The sequence below is a fragment of the Ambystoma mexicanum genome, chromosome 6q (genome assembly GCF_040938575.1).
Source record: "Ambystoma mexicanum isolate Mex_15411 chromosome 6q, UKY_AmexF1_1, whole genome shotgun sequence".
NCBI classification, from domain to species: domain Eukaryota; kingdom Metazoa; phylum Chordata; class Amphibia; order Caudata; family Ambystomatidae; genus Ambystoma; species Ambystoma mexicanum.
In genome coordinates, this window is record NC_090937.1 from 1,463,341,074 (window position 1) to 1,463,366,618 (window position 25,545).

Genomic DNA, 25,545 nt, shown 5'->3' on the forward strand with positions numbered 1-25,545 from the left:
TAGATGAACAAATTGGAATCACCTCAAAGGGATTCTTTTAGTTCTGCATCACAGAAGGAGAGTCATTCATGCATGACTTAATAAACACAGTGTTGAAACTTATGTAATAGAAATATTCAAGTAACAAAACCAGCGCAGGTGGGTTTTCCTTAGTGGTAATGGCCTGGAGACTAAGTCAAAAGCTAGGGATAATCATGGGCATTTAACAAGGTCCAGGTTGCAGTTAGCACCTGTCAACGTGACCTGTAAGAGTGTTATAGCTATTAGCACCTCTCCATATGTTGTTTGAGTTGCTAATAAAAAATATGTTTTTAAGTTGAGAAACAATGCAGGGTTAATTTCACAACTTAAAAAAAACACATGAAAAAGATGGCTGCCATTGAAATGCAGAAGAAACTATGCATAGACCAGGGTTGCAAATCCCTGGCATAGACTATACTCCATTTCCCCTGCCTGCCATTGGTGGTGCACTGCATGAGAACACCCTGTGAGGTATTGCCATCTGGTGAGGGTCAAAAAGGCCAGGCGTTCTTGATTTGTATTACTATATAAAATGATGTGGGTAATTCCATCTCCAAAAGGATAATCTGTTAACCAGCTTTCCCTTTTCAACAACTCTGGGCCAAAAGCATATTGTGCTTGTGCCTTGCTTCTCCTCTAAGGCAAACTAGTTTTAGACCAATCACCTGAGGACTTGTGACCTTAAAAGGATATGCCTCCAAACCCTTCAGCAGATTCTCTCAGATCCTCTTGGATCCTCTTAAGGCTGCATGTGCGCTCTGAAGAACTCACTGCACTTCATTTCGGAATGTTGTACTTTCCAAAGCCCTCAGACTGAGGTGAAGAAGTCGTCCAAGGCAGAAGGAAGAGCTGTCCCCTTCCTATTTCCAAGGCACATTGGGAGTGAACTCTGCTGTGGATCAGGACCTACCACTCTGCACTGGAATCTCCTAGAGATGGGAGATCAGACCCAGAACAGAACCATCCTGTACTCGAGTCTCCCTCAGTGAGTCTCACAGTAATCGGAGGGCAGGACCAGTCAAAGCTCCCAGTTAGACCGCACCAAACTGGTCTGTCTGTGTTCACTGCACCTTGAATAAGAGGGAAATCGTTGGTGCCAGTTTTTGTGCTCCTCCACCACTTTGAACTTGCTTGCACTTCAAACTAGCTAGATGCTGCATCGTGCCCTAGCTAATAGTGTCACCTGTTAGGCCCTAAGCAACTGTTTGATGTCGAGACCCAATCCGAATCACTGGTGAGTCAAACGCCGACTCTCACCAGGGATTACAATCACAGTTTGATCCAGCTAACCCTTGAACAGCCGCCTCACTGATTTGCACATCGACTCACCCAAGATTACAACTCCAACGACTTTTGCCTGTCTACTCAAACCACTGGTGCGTCACTCATCGACCCCTCCCTGTGGCTAAAGACTCGGCCTGGCCCAACTGCAAAGTGATCCTGGGACCACCCCAACCTGCCTCCTTCAGAGCCGCACTTCTACTGCACAGAGTGACAGCATCCACCACTTTTTGATGCCCACTTGCTGCTTGGGCCCACATGAGCCAACATGCCTGAACTGAGCTTGATTCGCTCACATCTACATTCTACAATGGGTCTGACTCTGTCAGCCCACCAAGAACTGAATCCAGGTATTGTTGACCCTGAACTGATCCCTCAGTTCACATGGGTCTTAGAGACTATTTAGGTCACAATCGCTCCTATTTTATTGAAATACATATCCTTTGAGTAATTTACTTACCATCCTTGGAACTACACTTAGAGTGCTACTTTCCTCAGTCTGTTGCACCTTCTCTGTTATTCCTTTGGGGGTTGTTCTTTTTACAGTGTTTTTCATTTGTTCTACTGTAGATGGAATGCCTGATTAAAGTATATATATTTTTATAGAACCTTGATTGGTCATTACCTTTGTTTTGGACTATGATACTGTGTTGTTTGGGTCACTAATGGTTCACCTTCACACCCCCCCTTAAGAGGATAGCCTTACCTCAGCCCACTTTACCACAAAAAGCGAATTCAGTATATCTCTTAACTGTGCCAGTTTTACCTTTATGATTGCACTGTGTTTTGTTTTGTAGAAGTGTGAGGGCCATTTTACCCCTACTCATCCTTTTACTCCAGCGGAGCGGAATCCAATTCTTCACACTGGTGGCAGCAGTGGGATTTGAAACAAACAGTGTCTGCAGCACAGCCAGCAGTTAACATTTGTTTTCACTGTCAATGTATTTTTACAACCATGGAACTCAACATGGGCACAATGCAGAACTTGACAGCACGCGTCTTGCGCGACTTCTGTTGAGAGAGGGGGCTCTCTAATGGCAGTAAGGTTAAGAAGGCTGAACTGCTAAAATGCCTCCAAGCTTTTGCAGAAGCTTGTGAGATGGAGGTTTCTCAGGGTACCAGCAGTAACAGGACCCCCTAGCCCTGTTGCCCATGCACCTTAGGGGTGGGAGGGTGGAAACAGCTGAGGAAAGCAATAGCTCTTCCTAGCATTCTTCCACCGAGTGGGTACAGTGGTATCCCAAAGGCCGCGAGTCTCCCACAAATCACACTCATTAGGTAGAGCCTTGCTTTGTCCAGACCATGAGAGACCGTAGCGGCATTCAACGCTGACAGGCTCTACCTCCAAGAAGAAAGGAGGATGGCTCTGGAACAACAGAAGCAGAGGGACTATGTGACATTGCACAAGCTGAAGCTTGAGGCCCAGAAGAAAGCCAACAAAACTTCTAGTGGGGAAGGGAGTGTCTCCAGTGGTGACTCCCAAGGAAAGCCTATATGTCACCATCCCAAGGACTTAGTCCAGCCATTTAAGGAGGGGGGAGGACATTTAGGTTGGTTTGAAAAGCTCAAAGTAGCTTTCTGCCTCCAGAATGTGAAAGAGGAGTTGTGGGGTGCAGCCCTTCTAAGTTATCTACCGATGGTTGGAACAGATGTAATTATTCAGTTCACTTGCTGTGGTCCTCAGGAAGTTCTGCAAAACCCCAGAACAGTACCTCAAGAGCTTTAGAGAGCTCACCATAAAATGGAGTCAAATATTTGAGGCATTTACATGGCTCCTTCAAATATCTGGGCGTTTGGGTCACAAGTAACAAAGTTGTCACATTTTAGGGCATGCTTACTCTCTTCGCATGTGAGAGCATCCTAAACAATGTAAGATAGAGTTGCACCAGCATTTAGTGGACAAGAGCACCACAGACCCTCGGAAGCTTGTAAAGGCAGCCGATCGGTTTGTGGCTACTCATGTCCAGAAACAGGCGGTAGTTAGTGCATTCAAACCAGATGACAAGGGGCTTTAGAAGAGTAAATCCAAAGTGGTTAAGGACAAAGGTCTGCATCCTCTTGCTAAGGAAGGGACCCAAAAATGAGAGGGAACTTCCATCACCTGCATCGGCCACTCCATCAAGAAGGAGAAGCGAGTGCACCCCTAACACTGGGGCTCCAACATTCACAGCCCTTCTGTGCTGCCTTACCTGTGGAGACCGGAGACATAGGACGGGAGATCCTGCCTGCAAGGATAGACTCAAGCCAGCATTATTTAGTGCTACTCTCATGGCGAAGGAGGAAGAAGAGATAATAAACGTGGGCATCTTATACGAATTCCCACTCAGCCTGGGAATGACTGAATGCAGCTTGGTATCGCTGAGCGGGAAAGGTATTGGGTCTCAAACTGAGGTCCCGGTTCCTACTAGCACAGAGATCTTTCCAGACCATGTATGCATTAACAGGAGCAGAGCCCCAGTACTTTGTGATACTGCTGCGAGTTTCAGCGCTGTCCAACAACAGTGGGTGCGAGAGGACCAGATAATCCCTGGTCCTCCCAGGTGTGTTAAGGGATTCAATGCTCTCAGCTGATGCCCACTGGCTTGTAGGGGAGAAACCACACTCCTGTGCATCGCTGATAAAGATGCCATTCCAGTACATTGTCTGTTGGACAATGATAAACCTGATGGAAACATCATTGAAATGGTCACACAATCTCGGGTAAAGGAAGCAGCCCAGGAAACATCCCTACGGGCCATGGGTCCAAGGAACTTCTCAGCCGATGACTGTGAAAGACCGGCTCTGTTGGTACTACCCAGGCCAGATCCAGAGTCCACAGAGGTGTCTGCTCCTGCCAGAGAGGGTTCAGTGGCCACTGAAGTGCCTGATGCTGTGGCACCCACCTCAGTTGCCTCAGTGTTGCCTACATGCATAGAACCCAAAACTGGGGTGGAGGACACAGTAGTTTCAAACCCCAAGGTTCTCCCTGAGCTAAGTGATTTGTCCTTAGCTGGGGACCCGGGATAGGCTGGCTTTTGTCAGGCACGGTGTTTCTGTCCAACATTGGCATATCTGTGTGAGAAGGCAGAGAAGCAGGGGAAGTCACTGGGATGATCATGGTGTACTGGGAGAATGGTCTCATGTACAGTGAGCCCAAGAACACTGAGGTAGGAGCCAGCCGGTGTTTGGTAGTCTCCCAGTGTCACAGAAAGTTCCTTTTAGATTTGGCTCATGGCATTTCATTGGCAGGTCATCTAGGAATGAGAAAGACAACCGAAAGGCTGTCTTCCCATTTCTACTTGCCCAATATGGGGTTAAAGATCAAAGAACTTGTCTGGTCCTGCCACACTTGCCAAGTATGCAGTGAAATGGGCGCACCACCAAGATCCCCAACATTCCAATACCCATGGTAAGAAGGCCTTTTGAGGGGGTAGGTATGGACATTGTGGGTTCTCTGGATCTCCAAACCTCCTCAGGAAACTGGTACATCTTGGTCATGGTAGAACACACCACCCGGTATTCCGAGGCTGTCCCTTTGAGGAGCATCCAGGCGCCTGTGGTCATAAAGGCCCTCATCAGCATATTCGCTTGTGTGGGATTCCCTAAAGAAGTCATTTCTGACAGGGGCTACAACTTCATATCAACATATATGAAGGCGATGTGGAATGAATGTGAAAAAAATGACAAGTTCTCTACAGCGTTTCACACACAAACCAATGAGTTTGTTGAGCGGTTCAAAACAACCATGAAGGGCATGATAGGTGTCTTGGAAGAGCCCATCAGGAGAAAGTGGGAAATTCTCCTGCCATGCCTCCTGTTCTCCTACTGGGAGGTTCCACAGAATGATGTTGGGCTAAGTCGATTCGAGCTCCTGTTTGGCCATCCCATTCGGGGCCCACTAAGTCTGGTGCGGGAAGGATGGAAGGGCAGTTGGATCCTATGTGCTTGGATCCAAGATGGACAAGTACAGGGAGTAGAGCACCCAGTACCTGAAGGTTAGCCAGGAGAACATAAAACACTGGCAAGACCAGAAGGCCACCATGACTGAGTACACGCCAGACCAGGTGGTCTAGATTATGGAACCCGTCAAACCAACTGCCTTGCATGAAAAATGGACTGGACCTTATGTGGTGCTGGAAACTAACAGTGATGTTAACTACCTCATTGACACCAAGGCTCTGAGGCAGATGCATTGGGTCTTCCACATCCATCAGCTAAAACCCAATAAAGCCGGGATGACTTAATGATGGCTCTGGTCACAGATGACGAGACGGAGAAGCAAACGGGTCCCCTCCCCGACGTGTTATACACTGAGCTTACTGATGGGCTTCTAGAGGGAGTTCAAATCTCTCTGGACATCACTGAATAGAAAATGCAGGACTGCCAGTAGTTGCTGGATCAGTTTGCAGGACTGTTCTTTCTGACTCCTCGGAACATTGATTGGTGCGTCCATGATATCGACATAGGAGACAATAAACAAGTGAAAAGTAGCATTCACCAGACGTCTGATAAGGTAAAAGACACCATCAAGGAGGAAGTCACCAAGATGTTGGCCTTGGGAATTAAAGAGCCATCCCACAGCCCCTGGGCTAGCCCCATGGTACCAGTCCCTAAGAAGGCCAGCAGCCAGAAAACCGAGGTCCACTTTTGCGTGCATTACCATGGGCTCAACACTGTCATGAAGACTAATGCACACCCCATCCCTCAGGCGGATGAGCTAATTGACCGGTTAGGCGCTGCCAAATGCATGAGTACCTTGGACCCCATGGCAGTGTACTAGCAGGTCGGACTGACCGGAAATGCAAAAGAGAGGTCTGCATTCTCCTCCCCGAGTGGGCATTATCAGTTAACTGTGATACCATTTGGATTAAAGAATACCCCTGCCACCATCCAGAGGATGCTGAACCATGTCCTAACAGGGCTGGAAGACTTCAGTGCCACCTAACGGAAAACGTTGCGGTATGCAGTACCTGGGAAGACAATCTATCCCATCTGGAACAAGTCCTTCAAGCCGTGGAGAAGGCTGGCTCGACTAACAAGGCGTCCAAAGGCCAGATATCGCAAGGTACTGTGACTTACTTAGGACACCAAGTAGGTGGCAGTAAGAAGATGGATCTCTAGGCCACATTCCAGGTGGAGAGGGATTGGAACATACCCACCACCCAGACTCAAGCGAAGGCCTTCCTAGGCCTCACAGGTTACTAACAGCCTTTTATTAAGGGGTATTGAACCCCCCCTCCTGAATGACACAACATCAAAGAAAATATTGCAAAAGGTCCCATGGACCCCTGCCTGCCAGACATAATTCCAAAGCTTGAAGGACAGCTGGTGCCAGACCAAAGTTCTAAATATGCAGGATGTTGTGCAGGACTTTAACAACCACACAGACGCTTGTGAATTTGGCATCTCTGCAGTATAAGCGCAACTGAACTCTGAAGCGATAGAACAACTTGGGCGCACCTAATTATAGCGCTTCACCATGTGAGAGCGAAACTCGCCCACCATTGAAAAGGAGGCATTTGTGGTGGTTTTGGTGGTGTACAATTTGAAACCCTACATGTGTGGGCCTCACTTCACTGTCCAAACAGAACCCGACATCTTAGGTGGCTTATGGTCATGCAGGAAGAGAATCCCAAGTTACTGTGTTGCGCCAGGTCCCTACAAGGATTGGACATGGACATCCAACACAAAGCTGGGTTTCAGAACTCCAATGGAGATGGCCTCAGTTGGTGCTTCCAAGAGGAGGATGACCAGACCCTTAGAAGGGTGAGTCTCAACCTTTTTCGCTGAGTGGCATGTGAGGAATTGCCATCTGGCAAGGGTGCAAAGCCCTGTTTTTTTATATTTTTATTAATACATAAAATGATTCTGGTAAATCCATCTCTAAAAGGGTAATCTGCTAACCAGATTCCCCTTCTTCACCAACTCCATGCCAAAAGAATAGTGTGCTAGTGCCCTGCTGCATCAGTAGGCAATTCCGCAGGCGCCGCTCCACCCATGGCATAGCGCAGGTTCAAAGGACACAAGGTGCTCACTCGACAGCCATGGAGACATCCAAGTCTCTGCAGTGCAAGGGACGGCATTTAAGATATACCGACCTTTATGAAAACTATGATGCTCATAGGTAACGCATGCTAGTGGCAGAGTGAAGTCTAAGATAAAGCTATGCCTGAGTTTAGGCATAGTGCATCGTGTAACTTATGAATGTGGCCGCCACATCCCAATCAATAGTGCACATGTGTCAACTCTTGTGAGTCAGCTCTGCTGTGGAAGATGTGTATTTTGGTCAGATGGGTTGATACTGTCAAATGACAGATCCGAAACCCAGAGGACCAAGCCTCGTCTTTGATTCCTTTGTTAGGGCCGGTAACACCTTCCGTCAGAGACAGCCATACAGCAGGCAGCTGTTCTGGGCCCAGGCATCAAAGGAACACACTCATTCTAAAGGAGTAGCCTCACACAGGGGTGCTGCATCTCCAACAGGCCTTTGTTCTTAGTCCAAAGGGAAGGGGTGGTACATGAATAGGCAGAAGGTCTCTGCTCACTGGACGGAGACTTCATATACCACCATGTTCTCCCATGCAGTACATCCCCGTTTCTCCAGCCATGTCTCCCTCATATTCAACCACCATTACCTCTCTCCCTATCCATGCATACTTCCCCTACTTTGCCGCTGCATGTCTCTCTGGTGCCTCGCTGACAGCTCTGACATGCCATGATGGCAATCATCAATATAGAAAAGAAATGTACATCCTTTTCTATGGTGCATGGTGGCCTTCTCGATTTGCTGTTGTTTTAGTTATGGTAAATAGATGGTGCTAAAGCACCACATATAAGCCGAAACTATTGCATTGGAGTACAGCCAGGATGAAGATGTGATGAGAGGAAGGACACAAAGCTTGCATGTGTTTGGTTAAATACCCACCAATTGACTGCTCATTGCCATGCTAATCCCTTTGGTCATCCCCACCCACTAAATGCTGTTTCTGACCCAAAACACATCTTACTGGGGTCTATTTTATTTAGCTTTATCAAGCAGTACCATACAACTTTGTGCTGTACGTACCTGACTGTGTTATTTTAAAGAAGTCCCCTGAGAGTTAATGGCATAATTGCAGCTATAAATGTGCCACTGGTATAATAAAAATGTTCTAACCAAATGTGCCTTCTGACTCCTAATTCATAAGCAGTATGAGTGTCCTCTTAAGAAGGTCAACAGTTTTGATTGCGTCAGGTATTGTCTGAGCATTTGCCAGAAACTGTTATCATACACCAGGCAATCACACCATTTGACAGCTGTTGCCATCTTATAGCATGAGATTTTCGTTTTTAATAAAAACACATTTTTTTAATGATTTAGAAAGGCTGATCGGAGACAAAGAAGGATCTTTTAAAGCAGATGAATATAAAAGGCACATAGTGGGACCACTGGCTGTCGTTTGTTCTCCATGGCCCACGAGTGAGAGAGCGATCAGTGACAAGGTATTCACCATACTAGATGCTATTTGGGTGGAATTTGCCAAGGGCAGATACGTCGTTGCTTAAACTGACTGTGGGTGTGCCTAAGGACTGAGAGGTAAGGGAGGCTGTCTATAGACTGGAAACTAAGACAAGTGACCTGGACAGTGCACACAAACATAACAGACACATGAAGGAGGTGGTGCTGGATTTTAGAGTGACAGTGATGTTCAGAAATGGAGGTAAATGAAGTTATGACTGTTTTTGTTGTTTTAGATGCACCCTAGATAATGGCTGATGATGATAGTAGGGGGTGTTTATGCAGTGCAATGCTTGAATGAATGGCTTTAGATGAGTTAGGTCATACAATAGTTGCCTTATCTTGATAATGTTTTTTATTTTGCTTCCTTACTGAATATGTATATAACAGATTATTTTTATTGTAGTGTGCTTTATGCAGTGGGTCAGAGATTGCAACTAGGCAAGGTTTTGGACAGCGATTATAGTGGATCATAGAAAAAGAGAAGAGGAAAAAATGGGCATGTTTCCAACTCTGATACTACATTTTCTTTTGGTTTCTCTGAGGCCCATCTGATGGGATGTGACTGGCCTAAAGCTGAACACCTGTACCAAGCAAGGTCGCAGAGCTGTGGAATGCGTGTTACTCCTCAGGCAGCCCCGTGGAAGTGGGAGGCAGCCTGAAATGGGGGATGCCATCTGCTAGACCCCAGTCAGGGCCACAGCTTTGGACCAGGGAGTCGACAGACCCAGTGGGGGTGTGTTGTGTGCGCAGACTGGGTGCTCCCTCTGGCAATAACAGGCAGACTACACTGAAAAGTGGGAACACAATGAAGGCACCAAAGTCTTTGTAGAAACCAGGAATAGATTTATTACAGAAAGAGGAGTAAACTCATTGCCAGCGTGATAAATTAGACACACTGGACATAGGTGATTGCCTGCACTGGTCTGCGGACACAAGGCGGGGCATTTATGGCAGGCATACTCGCTAGGCACACCCACTTGCATGCAACCCATAAGCCCGGGAAGTACCCTTGGATACCTGGGGAGCATGGACCCAAAGGGAGGCTTGGAGAGGAAGTGGGAGGAGGGGATTGGTAGAGACAGAGGGCTGAGAGAGGGAGGACACAAAGAGAAAGGAAGCGAGGGAGAGGGGGTACCCAGTGGGAAATGTGGTGGCCAATGAGAGAGTTGGCACATAGCGAGAGAGCGCACACAGGAGCAAACGAGGGAGAAAGAGAGGAAGAGAGAGACACACACACAGCAAGACACACACACAGCGAGACACACAGAGACGCACACACAGAGACACACACAGACACACACACACACACACCTATAGCTAATAGACTAATGTCGAAATGTACAGGACTTGCCTCAACTTTGCAAGGACAAGCATCCTTTCCTTTACATTTGTGTTTGCACTACTAATTAGTGCCCACTAGACCGCCTTATGTTTCACTGCAGTCTAGTCTTATGTATCACTTTACTAAATTGTTGTTAATGGATGCATTTCTATGTTGTTTTTCTTCTTTTTTGCTTGTATATCCTTCACTCTACGACGACTGTGTTCGGATGAAGTACAATTACCTGTGAATAACTTATACTTATGTAAATTCACTGTTGCAGAACACATTTAAGATACATGTTTCAAATGTTATCTGCCGGTTGTTACAGGTATCAAGATGCCCTACCTTGATTGTTGTTGGCCTTTTACCACAAGTTTGATGTAATAAGTTCGCACAACTAAAAGCTTTGCTTACATGTACGAATCAATGTGCCTGTAGCCTCTACCCCATGGAATCCTTTAGACTTTGTCACAAGTATGGAACAGTGGTGATTCCTATAAACACCAGAATCACTTCTTTTTAAATAATGTCATACAAAACAAATAGTATTATTCAACTATTGTTTGGCGGCTACCCCCTTTCGTGATATAACACACACACACACACAAACACACACACACACACAGAGACAAACACACACACAGAGACACACACAGACAGTGAGAAACACATACAGTACAGTGAGACACACACAGCGAGACAGACACACAGAGACAGAGAGAGAGACAGAGAGAGACAGGGGGAAGGCAGACAGGCCAGGAGCCCTACTGGTGGAAAAATAGAGCAGGTTGAGGAGGGAAGGAGTGGAAGGATGCAGAGGGAAGACAAGGATAACGGTCGAAGGGGCCTCCTGGGCTCTGCTGTTCTCCCGCCATCAGCACACCACCACCAGCAACCAAAAAGAGAGAGACCTGTTCTCTCTGCACAGGTCTTATATAAGGCTGTCGCTCCCACCCAGGAACACAACATATGGTTGTCAGGGATACGTTTTTGTGTGTGGTCTCCAGGGAAGGGGATACCAGGCTACGGGTATGTCTGGTTGTTCAGGGCACGTTTTGTTTGGTTTCTAGGGGAGATGGGATGCAGGGTTGGACACACATTTTCAAGTATTCTTTGTGATTCCCAGGTCAGGGGTAGGACAGTTGGGGCCGCAGGGGAGGTTAATGGTGTGGTTTCCAGGAGAGGGGAGACCAGGAAAGAGGTTTGTTTGGCTATTGCAAATTTTCTTTGTGGGTTTCAGGGAGGGGAGAGGGGCACATATATTCATGTTCCAGAGTCCACTCACCCACATGATGGACACAAAAGAGTAACTCATTTTGCAGGGTTCAGAGAGACTTTGTGCCAAGACAAAGGGAGATTAATTATAGGGTGGGAGGAAGAGTTGAAAGGGGGCCCGTGCTGCAGCTGGCAACAGGCAGAACTGGTTCTTGGAGGGATCATGGCTTTGGACCACAACCACCCTACACAGTGCAGAGGACACAGATGAAAATGCATTTGGGAAAAATTAAAGTCACCCTTGGAAAATGAAATTGTGCAATATATTGAATACAGTGGGGGAATGTAAAGTTGTGTACTAGATCGCAAATGAAAAGGGACATAGAAACTGCCACTTCCACAGCCCCTCCTGAGAAGTACACAGCTCACAACACAACTGGATCGGATTTGCAAGGCCTGAGGCTGCCTCGCAGGTATGACAGAGAAAGCATTTTGCAACTGCGGCTATTCTCCCTCCCCTTTTTCTACGAAATTGACCTTTTTGTTATTATAAAAGGCCCACTTTCAGCTGCATCTCCTCAGAGGCATTCTCCCTTTCCTCACCTTCCCCCAGAAACTCCTCAATCTGCCTAAATCCTTCTTTCGCCCCTTCAACTAATCCAGAATGGGACTGTGAGACTTATCTTTGACCTCAAGCCCTGGGCCTGCATCTCTCCAGCCCTAAACTCTCTCCACTGGCTCCTGATTGGTGCGAGGATCAAGTTCAAGACCCTCTGCATCATCCACAAGGTTTTTTCGGCCTGGAACCCTGCTACCAACTATCTCTCCCTGTGTACCTTCCTACTAGAGCCCTTCAGTCTTCTAGCTCCAATTCTCTGCAGATAAGATGCTTTTCCAAGCAGAGAGTGGGGGGCAGATCTTTTTCTTTCACAGGAGCATCCTTCTGAAATGTCCTCCGTGCCCCTTTCAGGCTTGAGACTGGTCTTATTAAATTCTGGAAGCTTCCCAAGACCCTCCTTTATCCTTCTTCCTTCCGTCTCCCCCTCCCCTGTTAATGTTCCCCCTCTGCTGCATTGGACTGGATGACTGGTTCCTTCTAGGGCTCCAGGCCTTCAACACCCAGTTCTACAGTTCTACCCAGCACTTTGTTCTCCCCTGTCCTGACCCCCACCCACCAACCTGCACTTGCCATTCTGGGCTCCCTCCCCTGTATTAGCCTGGCGGGGCCTCACACACCTACTCAGCCTGATTCGACAGGCTCCAGTTCAAACTGCAGCGGAGACGCTGCTGTAACGCAGAAACGCTACCTTATAGTTTGTTGCAACTGCAAGTGACAGCGGAGTCCGAGGGAAATCGTTATTTAATCACTTACCATACCCTGGTTCTCAACCGAATCTAACCACAGCCTCAGTGGAAGGGCAAGTGCCCGAAACACGTGTCAGGCTACTCTAGCTTTCATTAAAAAATGTTATACAATTTTTGCTTTAATCAAGTGTTGTGGCGCAGTGTGTTTGCAAAACTTGTTTTCCGATCCTGCCCAATCCTCGTACTTAGCATCTTCACCCACATTCCCTACACTCCCTGCTTTGCCTTGGCACTTGTCCACCTAGGCCCATATTCTCATGTAGGTGTTAAGTACCGAAAAGGACCTTAAAAGGCTTAACAACCTTTTTGGTACTTAAGACCTATTCTGAAGTTGGCGCATTCATCCAAAGTCGGGAGGTATGAGCCAATTTTGGAATATATGTGGCGGTTGCTGGGATGGGTTGGAAACCAACCTAGCAACCGCCACATTTGGAAACTGGGTTTTTGGAAGCCTATTTTTGTGGCACTCCGCCAGTTTAATATGTGCGCAAAACATGCGCACAAATACGGTACCCTTTGGGTGCCGTTAAACTGGTGGAGTGCCACAAGAAGCCTTGTTTGGTGTAAATGAAAATGTTCATATACACCCGTGTGTTGTATATGGACACTTTCATGTACACCAAAGCAAGCAGCTTCAACGTTACATTGAAGCTGCTTGCTTTCGTGTACATGAAAGTGTCCATATACAACACACGGGTGTATTTGAACACTTCCATTTACACCAAACCTAGCAGCTTCAACATTGCATACTGCAACGTTGAAGCTGCTCACTTTGGTGTAAATGAAAGTGTTCATATTTTTCACTGCACGGGTGTATATGAACACTTCCATTTAAACCAAAGCGAGCAGCTTCAACGTTGCAGCATGCAACATTGAAGCTGCTTACTTTAAATGAAAGTGTTCATATACACCGCACGGGCGTATATGAACACTTCCATTTAAACCAAAGCGAGCAGCTTTAACGTTGCATGCTGCAACGTTGAAGCTGCTCGCTTTAAATGAAAGTGTTCATATACACCCTAAAGGTGTATATGAACACTTTCCTATACACCACAATAAGCAACTTCACCATCCTGCAATGTTGAAGCTGCTCACTTTGGCAAATAGGAACGTGTTAATCTGTGTTCTCGGCAGCATTTTCGTAAAATAACGAATCTGTCGTTATTTTACAAAAATGCTGCCGAGATTGGATTGTGCCCATAACAACTTAAAACAGTCGCAATCCTCACAGATCACTGTCGTGCTCTACTTGAGAATAGCAGTGGAGCCTGAGCGTCCTCTTTTGGCGCAGTGAATCGTGCTGTTTAGCACCATCACTGCGCCAAGATGAGAATATGGGCCCTAGCCTCCCTGTAGCACTCACCTAGCCCAGGGGCCCTCCCCCCCAACCCCCAGCACTTGCATGCTCTCCACTCTCCCCTTCCCTTCCCATCTAAGCATTAACACACTCTGCTCTGACCAGCTTTTACCCCACTCTGCTTCACTTCTTGATATTGCACTTGCACAATCCGAATGACACAAAGCCTAGTAGCATTGTTTTTTGTTATTCTTCATCCTGGTTCTACCCTGCTGTTTTTGTCTTGTGGCGCCTTGAAACACCATTTGTCCATTTGTTAAATAGTGCTGTTTCATGGGTGGAGAATGGGTTAAGCCACGCCATTTGTAAATAAGGATGAGCAGGACTCCGGGGGTTGAGGGAGCAAGACAGTAAGCAGCCATGCCATGGTCTGTTTGCATTCGGGGCTGTTTCTCTCTTCTTTTTGGTCTCCTGGGCATTCTTTGTGTCCGAGTGTATGAGAAGTCGTGGGGGAGCAGGACGTGCCTGTAACAGGGGTTTGAGGGGGTGACAACCACATTTCAAAGGAGTTCTGCAAGCACAGGTGAGGATGGGGGAGGGGGATGGTGGGAACATGGATTCCCAGGAAGGTGGTGGCATGACCCCCCACCTCAGAGATGTTATAGTTCTGCATTTTGAAGGCTGCACAAAAATGGCCAAAATAAATCAGTCTTTTTTGTGTTTGGACTTCAAAATGCAGAAATATCACACAGAACTGCCAAAACTGTTGGCTTTGCCAATGCTTCTTTTAAAGAGAATTGGGTGAACCCTGAAGGCAAAGACATTATTCTGTAGTGGAGGGGTGGGAAAGCCCCTGTAATAAAAGCAAGAGGTCTGGTTCAGGGGAAATCCCCACACCCAAGAAACGGAAAAGTCCAAATATTTGACAAAACCACTGTTTATTAAGAGATCTCACAAACAGGGACAGACATGGATATCTCAGGACTTCCAATGCTCTCTCAGCTGGTTACAGGCTTGTCATCCGGTTTTAACAGGTTATAATGTCAGAACTGACACGTTATTCTACAAAAACCTAAGGCAGGTTGGGGTTGGTTAGTGGGGCAAATTACATAATGCATTCATATGGGATTAGTGTTTTTTGTTTGTTTTAATATTTGTAATGCACGCCAGACCCGAGGGTATCAGGGCACAATAGGCATCAAGACATTGTTCAGCTTAGTTACATTGCTGTGCAGGTACAAGCAGTATATACAGTTTATACAAGATGAGAAAATTTAGGGCATAAGAATAATTACAAGAATGTACAGTATCTAAAGCATAGTATGTGTGGTCATATTTACATATTTATACAAAATACACAATGCATGATACCTTATGAGCATAATGTGTGGTAGTGGAGTGATTAGAGGTTTTCCTTGATCCAGTGAATTAGGTTAGACCTAAAGCGAGGATAGGGTAGGTCTTCCCTCAGGGGAGGTGGGAGGGAATTCCAGTATTGGGCAGCTTTAACCGGGAAGCTGTTACCACCCGTCTTCGTATGTTTAAATTTAGGCCCTCTTTGGAGATTGGCTTTGGCAGTTCTCGTGGGGCGGTTGGAAGACTGCCTCGTAAATCTTTGGAAGACTGCCTCGTAAATCTAGCCATGAGGTATTGTGGGGCGTCGTTGTAGAGGCATTTATGTGTCAAGGAAGCTGTTTTCAGGAGAATTTTATCTTTGGTGGAAAGCCAGTTATTGTTTTTTCTAATAGCAGAAATATGAGCTTTCTTAGGGAGGCTTAGGGCTGCTCTCAGAGCATTATTTTGCAAAATCTGGATTTTATTGGTAATATATTTATTACTCCCTAAATATAGGGTATTGCAGTAATCCAGTTTAGACAAAATAAGGGCTCTCGCGAGGGTGATAAAATTATTGGTGGAGGGGAAAGGCTTGGCTGCTCTAATTAACTTGCATGTGTAAGCAGTAGATGAGGCCATGGAATTAACTTGTTTTTTAAATGTTAAGGTAGAGTCAAGGTAAAAGCTAAGGGTTTTGACTTCCTTTGCTACTGTAATGTTATTGTCATCTATTCTGAAGTTGGAATAGTTGTGGCCAAGTTTGTTGAGATTGACTGAGGAAAAGGCATTTTGATTGGTTATAATTTACCTGGTGGCTCCACCTGCAACCACCTCCTAAGTGTTGCAAATAAAGGCATGTCAGGTTAGTGCATTATAACTGGTTGATGCAACAAAGCGTGAACTGTCGCGGGAAGCAAACAGGGATTGGTCAGCGAGGGTCTTCTCAGCCTTGGTACCTTAGATGGTGACCAGCCGATGAACAACAATTCAAGGTGATGAGAACAGACCCACTGGCGCCGTCTGTACCAATAAGGTTTCCATCTCTGATCCTCTAGGCCTTGAGACATGACATTTAGCTTTCAACCTAGTACTACTTTGTATTGTCTGTCCTAAACTGGATGTGAACAAAGGTCTCTGTCCGGCTCGAATGAATAGGCGTTGTCCTTTATTCTCATATCACGTGTGTAGAGACCACTGGCTTGATTTTTCTGGTCAACATCTATGAGGATTTTTACCATTTATACATACAGGTGTCTAATCTAATAAGATTGTTTCTAACGTCTACCTTTGTCTGTACCTTTGGGGCTGATGTGAAACTCTCCCTTGCTTGATGGCCTTGGCTAAAATATGTACACCGGCTGCACCTTTCCTGCTAAATCAGCGAGTCAGTCCTCTCCCTGCGTTCTCAAGCTTCTCAGTACTTTCTATTCTCTCCAGTGTAGCTGCATCTTCCATTTTGATTTGTATGGCCACTCATGTTAGTTGCGTTCAGTGTCAAGCAAGCGGTTATATGTATTCTTGTGCATCTTGCGTTTCAGCATAACAAAAGAGCATATGTCCTCTATCGTGATGGGTCAAAGAATGATCTTCATGTCTAAGAGCAGTTTAACCTGGGTGTCTGCATAGCTTCGTGCAGGGAGGCATGTGTGCTTCATGCCTAACGAATCTAGGTCTTGGTTGTGATGTCATTGGCTCGCTGCATGGTCACAGTCAGTCTAATTGATCCATTGCCTGCAAGTTAATCTCCTCTACGTTGTCATCAGGACAGTGTTTGTATGGTTGTCTGTGTGAATTGTGTTTCCCGCATCTGTGGTACAGTGGTGATGGGGAGGACTGGGCCAGGAACGATGTACACCTTTAATTTCTGTAACAAAGAGATTAGGGAGGGACCGGCGCAAGGAGACCCACATTCATCTGTCTCTCCTCAATTCTCTATACAAATATATATCTATTAGAACCCTGGAGGTAGCCCTGGGCTGCTAACTCCATTAATTTGTGTAGTGGCTGCAGGATTGGCCAGTAACATCCCTACGTCTTTGCGGAGACTCGCTCTTCGCATGGGCCTAAAAGGCTCACGCCAGCCAGACGTTAACGTCCAAGAACTCCTCCTATAGCCTGTATTTAGTTTACATCATTGCATACAATATCATTGCTGCGTTACTTCAAGTGTTTGCTGCTGCGCGAGCCAAAGTCGATATTCGGCCATCTCATTTTTGTCCGGGGTTATTGAGAGCCACTCGGTTACTGTGTAGTGCTATACGTGTATTAAAGCCGCGCCTCTAACATTGGTTTCTTTGTGTGCACCATACGGCGAAAACTCCAGCATGTGGTACACGTTTCCACTAAGAACACGGAAAAAATAACAGCTTGTGAAGTGGTTCATAAAAACGAATCGCGAGGAAGTGCAGTCTCGTGTTACCGTGCATGTGCCTGCGTATTAACCCACCGGCCCGGGCCCCTCCATTTAGAAATCAAAACACGTGAATCGCAACGCATGGCTCTCTGGCGTCGTTCCCCGCTTCCTGCAGCGCCCACATTGTGCCGCCAGATTGATGAAGCGGAACCAATGCCGGGATTCAATTAGTCATTGTTACAGGCGACATAATTGGAGGCGGAATGCTCAGTTAATATTGATGTTCTTGGCATACGTAAACTTAAATCAGAGTGAAAGGGTCTTTTTGCTCATTGCAGTGGCTTCCCCAGCACGCTTTACTTCGCGGTCAACGGGCCCAGATGCATTTGTCAGAAGTTAAAAAAAAAAAAACTGTTTCCAATTACCAGCTGCGAATGAACTGAAAAGCGTCAGTGATCAGTGGGTCACCTTCCCCTCTGCAGGCTTGTGATTAATGACCCCTCCTCCCACCGCACGAGGGCCTGCTGTGATACGCTTGATCTGCGCACGGACGTGCAAGCACCTGCTCTGAGGCCACCGAAGCATCTGGAAGTTTCTCTATGGTCAGATCACGCACAGCGCCCGTGATGGGGTCTAGGCTGAACGCTGTATAGCCGGGGTTTCATATGAGTGGATAATGGAATCACGGAGCCTGCTTTACAGCCAAACACGCGAGCGCATTCCGCTCCCCTTTCTGCTCAATCGCGCAGATCTCAGATGTGAAGGGAGAATCGCTGCGTCTGCGATGCTCGACGTGTTCTCGCAAACGGGAGGCATCTTTGAAGGCGTGGCTTTGCCGTGCTCGCGCCATGTCCTGACCGGAAAGGCTCAGGGCAGCAGCCGCGTGATCCGCTGCCATTCCACGTTCATTTCTACCTCTGTTATTCAGTTAGCAAGGCATCAAGACAGGCCCTTTCATGCCGTATTTCTCTCCGAACACTCACGTACCATCTGAGGGTTTATGAACACGCTTGTTTTGGGGTGTTGCATCCGATAATAATGTACTGTGGGGCAATCCATCATTTGCACAAGTGCACGGCCACTTGGAAATGCGCAGGTGATTTTAATGACGCAGGCATTCCACAGAATGTGGCATCTTAAACGAGTGCGTCCAATGCGAGTATTTTCAGATGTCCGGTTCTTGTTGGATTGGGCCGAACATATCGCGGGTAACCGTGGGTAAAGCGTCGATCTACACCCAGGCGCGCGCATCTCTTTACACATAACACACAGGGCTACTATAAAAACTGGCTGCTTCCATTGCCATGAAATGAGAAAGCACTGCAGGAAATGGCGTTCCTATTCTACGATGAAATCCACGTTATCGGCCGTATAAATGCAAGTAAAAAGTAGACCCGCTGGGATTCAAACATGTCATTCAGGTAGCACGCAGATCTATGACGGTCACTCGTCCCCTCAGTTGTCCTAGTACTACTAGCAGGTACGGTAGATAGAGAAACACGGCGTGGTGTGCGTGGGTCCAACTGAGAGCAGATTCTATGACAAGACAGGAGGCTCATATTATGCAATACAATCTTTACTCTGAAACCACAGCAGCAAAGAAAATACTTTTACAAACAAAAAAGTTTCCACAACAGAACTAGATAGAGTTCAATGTCAATGTATGGGGAACTCCCCAAACCATCATGGAGGACAGGTCATGCCCTGCAGGGGACCAATGAGCAGGGACCCTCTTCTATATATGTCCATTACTCTAACCCCAACCCCTCTTTCTTTGCTGCTGACACCACAGAGCTAAGTCACCCCTTTCAGTTGTGTCTTACATTGTTTGTCAGTAGTAGGCTTTATTAGTTTGAATATGGCATATATGGTAAATATGTGTTAATTACCTTTTATTATAAAGGAATTTGTGTATTTGATACAATGTATCTGGATAGCCGCGTGCGGCCGTTGGTTTCATTTTGGTGTCTTTCAAAAAGAAAATATGTATTATGCTCATACATCTTGTTTCAGCTGAAGCAGTGGTGCAATGGTTGAATTTCGGACTACAGTCCATGAGGTTGTGAGTTCGAGGGAGCTCTCTAATTTATTTCTTCTTTAAAAATTTCTTGCGCTTGTAAACTCAGGTGTTTCTAGTGCATTAATCAACTCGCTCCCGGCGTGCGCGAGAGCAGTGTTGTTTACACTGTTCCCTCTTCATTTCGCCTGTTTGAATTCGTGCCCCTTGACAGATTTATGGTCACCTGGGGATTCCAGGTGCTGCAGGCTTTGGGTTCGGCCTGCCCCTGTGGCTTATGTTTGTAACAAAAGCCTCTGTTTCAGTACTGAGCCAAGTTAGCTCAAATATAGAGCTGCAGGTCTCCCATGCAGGAAGACCCGGGTTCGCGGCCGACCACGACCAGCGCATGTTTATTTGTATATTTTAAGATTAGATATTTTAATTGTTATATTTTAAATAATTGTATTTTACAGTGGAGGTATTTGATTGTCACCTTTTTTGCTCAGTTGAGCAGGGATTTCCTAATGGGCATTTGGTTGGTTCATGACTTCTTCAGAAAGATTATAGCACAAACATTTTAATAGTAAAAATGTGGTTTTGTTAAATGTTTGTAATTTCGTATCCCTGGTGACACAACACATTTCCTTACCTTTAGTGCTGGAAAGAAAGAATGTTTACTGATAGACTGTGGGTTTGTTAGGTCAAAGTCTGACCATCCAGCGCAAGAGCCCGATGCACTGCCAGTCTGCAGTTTTATTTTATTTTCTTTGTTTATTTATTCATTTACTTATTTCTTAAGTTATGTGCTTTGCCTTCACTGTAGGTGCCATAAGTTCGGTTTCAGGTTCAGCCTGATTCTATTGCAAGGTTACCCCCTCGTGTACTGCTGATTATCACGCCCTGCTCGGGCGAGCAGTTGGAGGTGCACTTGCTCAGTGTATTCCTTCCTTAAGGTCGGCAGCTTTGTTTAGGTGCTGCATATGGCTGACGCCATTGTTTGGTCTTGTAGGCGTGCAGTAACCTGCTCGGTTTCAGGCTTCGCCTTGTTCCTACTGCGAGGTGCTCCCTCGTGTACTATTGGTTGCCTCACCCTGCTGGGGTGAGCAGTTGAGGTGCACTTGCTCAGTGTACGCTTTGATAAACAATATGTTTAAGTGTTGACTGGAACACATTTGCGTTTTTTCAGAATTGTCAGTGGCCCAGAAAGCTCAGTGAGTATCAGCTTATATAAGGGCCGGGGATTCGGTCCCCTGTGAGGGCGTAACCCCTCTTCTTTGGATATTTTATATATATTTCATATATTATATATTCTTTATTTATTAAGTGCTTTAAAGAAAAGAGTGTGGAAGTGGTTGTAAACAGACCCATATGGGGTTGTACCTTCCTCTCTAACCATCTCTCTGGTGTTATCATTCATCTTTTAGTTAAAAATTCTGTCACCCTTTACCTTAGTTAGTTTCAGGACAACTCAGTCCTTTCCTTAGGTTTTGATTCCCGACCTCAATTGCTCCACCCAATACCAGTGCTGATTAAGCTACAGTATTTTCTCTCAACATGAGGAAGAATAAAGATGATGCGTTATGCCTCTGTTGAGGTCTGTAGGGCTTAAGGCTCTCTTTAGTGGGGACGTTTGTTCTCCCCTACTTTTGTCCCATTGGACATTCCTTATTCTTTTGGTTCTGGTGGAGACAGGGTCAGCTCGAGGGTAACCGTTCAGTTTTTTACATGACAAGTTGAGCAACCATGTTTTACTTGGATGGAGTGTTTGGAAACACTTGATGGTATCAGTTAGACGAGTTGCCAAATAATAACTTGCTGGCGCCTGCCTCATGTTTTTCCTCCCAAAGCTTGGCCTATGGTTCAGCTAACCGTCTAACAGTGTGTTGCAACTTCTCCTCTGCTCGAGGAGTACACGCAGGCTTCTGTACCCTCATGAGCGTTGCTTACCCTCTTTAGAGTGCTGTTTTCATATCCGTGCTGACCGTTCTTATACAGGTTCCTAATTTTGGAAAGGTCTACATCAGTCTTTTATCCTGCTGAGATCGATAAGTGAACACCTCACACCACACAACGCTCGTAGTAGTGTTAAGCACCACTCATATACCTGAGGGTTCGTAGTACTGTATAAGTACTGTTTTGCTATGGACAATGTGCTTAGTTTTTCCTTCCCCTGATTCCCTTAGTGGCCAGTCAGCCTCACATGAATACAGTGACTCAGACCTCAGGGTTGGAGGGGACAGTGGTCCCAGATTTCTTCTCAACCTTGCATTTACAGGGCATTGGTAATTATCCAGAGTTCTTTCCCCCTCATTCCCCTTCCTGCCATCCTTGGGGGAGATTGCATCATAATATTACACCTCTGGGAGTATCCAATCGTTTCAGTTTTTTCCTTTTTACAGGAGTTCTGGCGGGTGACCAGTGCAGACTCGCACTGAGCATTTCCCTCCCGTCTGTTAATTTCCTTTGTGCTAATCTCTGGTATTTCAATAAGTTAACTGGAGTCTGTCCAGTCAGGGGATTGGTTAGAGGCGCTAGTGGGTATTTATTTCTCTTAACGGTGTAAAGCGGGGCTTTAATGTGGTCCTCAGGGTAGTTTTCTTTCTGGATTGCAAGGTTTTTCCTTTGGATAAGTGGGGGAGGTTTCTCCTCTTTTGGGAAGGCTCAATATCCCTTGGTGGGATAGAGGGGTCTGGGAGTGATACTATCCCCCATCCACGTTATGACCCTCTATCACGATGCGTTCCAGAGTCTATACATTAACTTTCAGACGGTGTCTGCCGCTACGATTACCAGAGTGCTGGGATATATATTGGTTGATGACTTGATTATCATAGTCACCTGCATGGCAGGTGGACCTTTGGGGTTTTCACAAGAGTTTGTTTGCAGTAAGGTGCCAGCTCAGGGTGCTGTGAGCTTCAAAGATCTGCAAATTGGCTGAAATATAGGTTGGACCTCTTCTGGTGTACACCTTCAGTTTAACCATTTAGTGATCAGTTCTTTGCAGTTTAGAGTCTTGCTAAGATTTTGGAAATTTGGTGTCCTCCTTCGGTTACTTTTGATCCGCTAGGGGATTTATCACCAGGGAGGAGGGATCAAGGTTCAAGCACCGGGCATACCTACAAAGGAGTTTAGATATCACTATAATGATAGTGATTGGATGTCGGATACATTTTTTCTTCTTGCCAAGTTTGGCCTCTTAAGGATCAGGTTTATAATATCTGCCTTTTGTCATGGTAGCAGAGTCCTTCTTCAAGAGTTCGGGAGGTCTGAGGGTCTCCGTGTTGGCGGTTTGACGGGTTAGCTTCTCAGGTGGGGCCCTCTCTTCCATTCTGCTTCTGCCTCCAGAAGACTTCCCTCCTTAGTATACACATATGTCTGAAGACAATTGTAGATTAATTCTATTGCTTTTCAGCTCCGCTCAGGATGGATTGTCCTATTACAAAATTTATAAAAATGATTTTTTACTCCCATTTTACCCTTTTGAAGATTTGTCTTTCCCTCTTGGTTCCCCAGTGTAGTTCTGTGACATGCCCTGTTTCTAATGCGATATCTTCCTTTAATGCATGGGATGGAACCTATAAGACTTTCACCCCTATGGGGTACTTTTCTTTATCACCAGGAGAGCTAGGTGTTTGTTTTCATTGGTTTGCTTTCTAGGTCCCCAAAAATGGTACGAATTTAAGTGTTTTGAATATTTGATTGAACAACATAGGTGTTTATTTCAGATGGTTTTGTCCTAACCTATTAGTATAGGAAAACTTTGTTCAATGTTTTCCCCTCTTTTAACCAGTTGGTTTTGGTGGCCTGTAAGGAACGCTGGATTTGGCACATTCCTGTTTTTCTTGCAGTGGATTTGACTTTGCCTTATAAGACAGCTTTTTGGGCAATCTAGTCTTGGGCAATTCTCTGATTGGTCAACAGATTGATTTAATGAAAGCATTTAAAAAATGTTTCCTTTCCTATTATTTTATTATATTATCTATTATATTGGATCATTTTGTACGTACTAATGAGATGCAAGGGCTTTGAACTTGCATAATATGAGCCTCCTGTCTTGTCATAGAATGACTAATCCCCCACACTAACGTGAGATGGGGGTTTAGATTCTATTAAAGACAAGGAGGCGATTATTATCCCTCCCACCCACCCTGAATATGATATGATATGATATGACAATTGTGATACGCATGTACACAGGTGGTTCAAGTGAGAACATTCTTTGGTTTGTTGTTCTTCCCAACCACCCACCCTTCTTGCTTGTTGTTCTTACAGGTACGAGTTGAGGTTCTGCTCAGGAGTGTGGATCGCAGTTACAAGTTCTGGAGTGCGTGATTTCGGCCACGAGTTGAGGTTCTCATCAGGAGTGTGGCTCGCAGTTACAAGTTGTGGAGTGCGTGATTTTGGATGAGAAGTCCTATCCAGAAGAACTTCGGCATAGATTCAGGCTGCGGGAAGGTGGAGATCTCCAGTTTCGATGGATTCTTTCTCCGCGCTACGCAGTTCAACCGTTTCATTGGACTTCTGGTGCAAGACAGCTGCAGAAAGAGGGGTTGGGGTTAGAGTAATGGACATATATAGAAGAGGGTCCCTGCTCATTGGTCCCCTGCAGGGCATGACCTGTCCTCCATGATGGTTTGGGGAGTTCCCCATACATTGACATTGAACTCTATCTAGTTCTGTTGTGGAAACTTTTTTGTTTGTAAAAGTATTTTCTTTGCTGCTGTGGTTTCAGAGTAAAGATTGTATTGCATAATAATCGCCTCCTTGTCTTTAATAGAATCTAAACCCCCATCTCACGTTAGTGTGGGGGATTAGTCATTATAGAAGCCGGGGAGTTATGGAGAGGATGGCGTGTCACTGGCATAGTACCAGAAAACAGATTGTACAGTTGACCTTTACATACATAAGGTAAACACATAAGTTCCATTGGAAAGAGTGGGAGAGAACGGGAGGACTCTGGTTCTCATTGTTTATCTTCATTTGTTTCACCACATCTATGCTAAGGCACCTTTACAAAAAGTATACACTATGGGCCTGATTCGTGGAATATTTTACACGGTGCAAAGTACTTTTCACTGGTGCAAAGTGACTTTGCACTGCCAACAAACACCCTGATTCATGGAACAGTGCAAAGTGTCTTTTTACCATGCAAAGTCACTTTGCACGGCAAAAATACACTTTGCACTGTTCCATGAATCAGGGCCTATATGTTCACAGTTTCAGCTGCCATATGTTAACCATGTCTATATTTGTTTAAACTTCGTTTTAATTTATTCTGATCATTCCCTACACTAGTGCACCAGAGCGGACTGTTAATGAATGTATTTTATATTAAATTAATATAGAGAAAGGATCTGTTTCAACCCTATCAAGGTGATCGGTTGCTATTCATGAAACTTGGATAAGTTGGAGAAACAAGTTTTTCAATAACATAAGGTGTTTAACCAATCTGGCTGTTTCCATATAGAATGTCTGGGACCAACCTCTGTCTCAGAGGTTGAAGACTCTTGTTGGAGAATTTCCTCCTCACGCACACTGGAAAGTAACGAGAGCCCAGAGCCTATGACGTGAACCTAGGGAACAGCATCCTAAGAGCATAGCAACCAGCCTCATGTCATAATTTGCACTTTTTGCATGTATAGATAGATAGAAATAAATGTATCAGAGCTCAAATTAGAACCCAGATATCAGCTTGCAGTATCAGCAACCTAACCACTACATCGCATCTGCGCCTGGGTAAAGCCACATAACCAGAATGAGAAGAAAAGTGTGTTGCCACATGCCTGTAGTTTTACTGTGAATAACATATGCTATTATTATTCAGTGTTATTGACTGTGTTATACATAATTAACTGCTGAGTTTTAATCAAGTCTA

At 45.6% G+C, this 25,545-nt stretch overlaps 1 long non-coding RNA gene across 1 annotated transcript; it reads left to right on the forward strand.

The window, feature by feature from the left end:
- Positions 1-19,434: 19,434 nt before the first annotated feature.
- LOC138516774 (uncharacterized) lies at positions 19,435-24,426 on the forward strand. The gene is made up of 2 exons (XR_011282309.1): positions 19,435-19,541; positions 23,943-24,426. It is a non-coding gene; the product is annotated as an uncharacterized lncRNA (long non-coding RNA).
- The last annotated feature ends 1,119 nt before the right edge of the window (positions 24,427-25,545 follow it).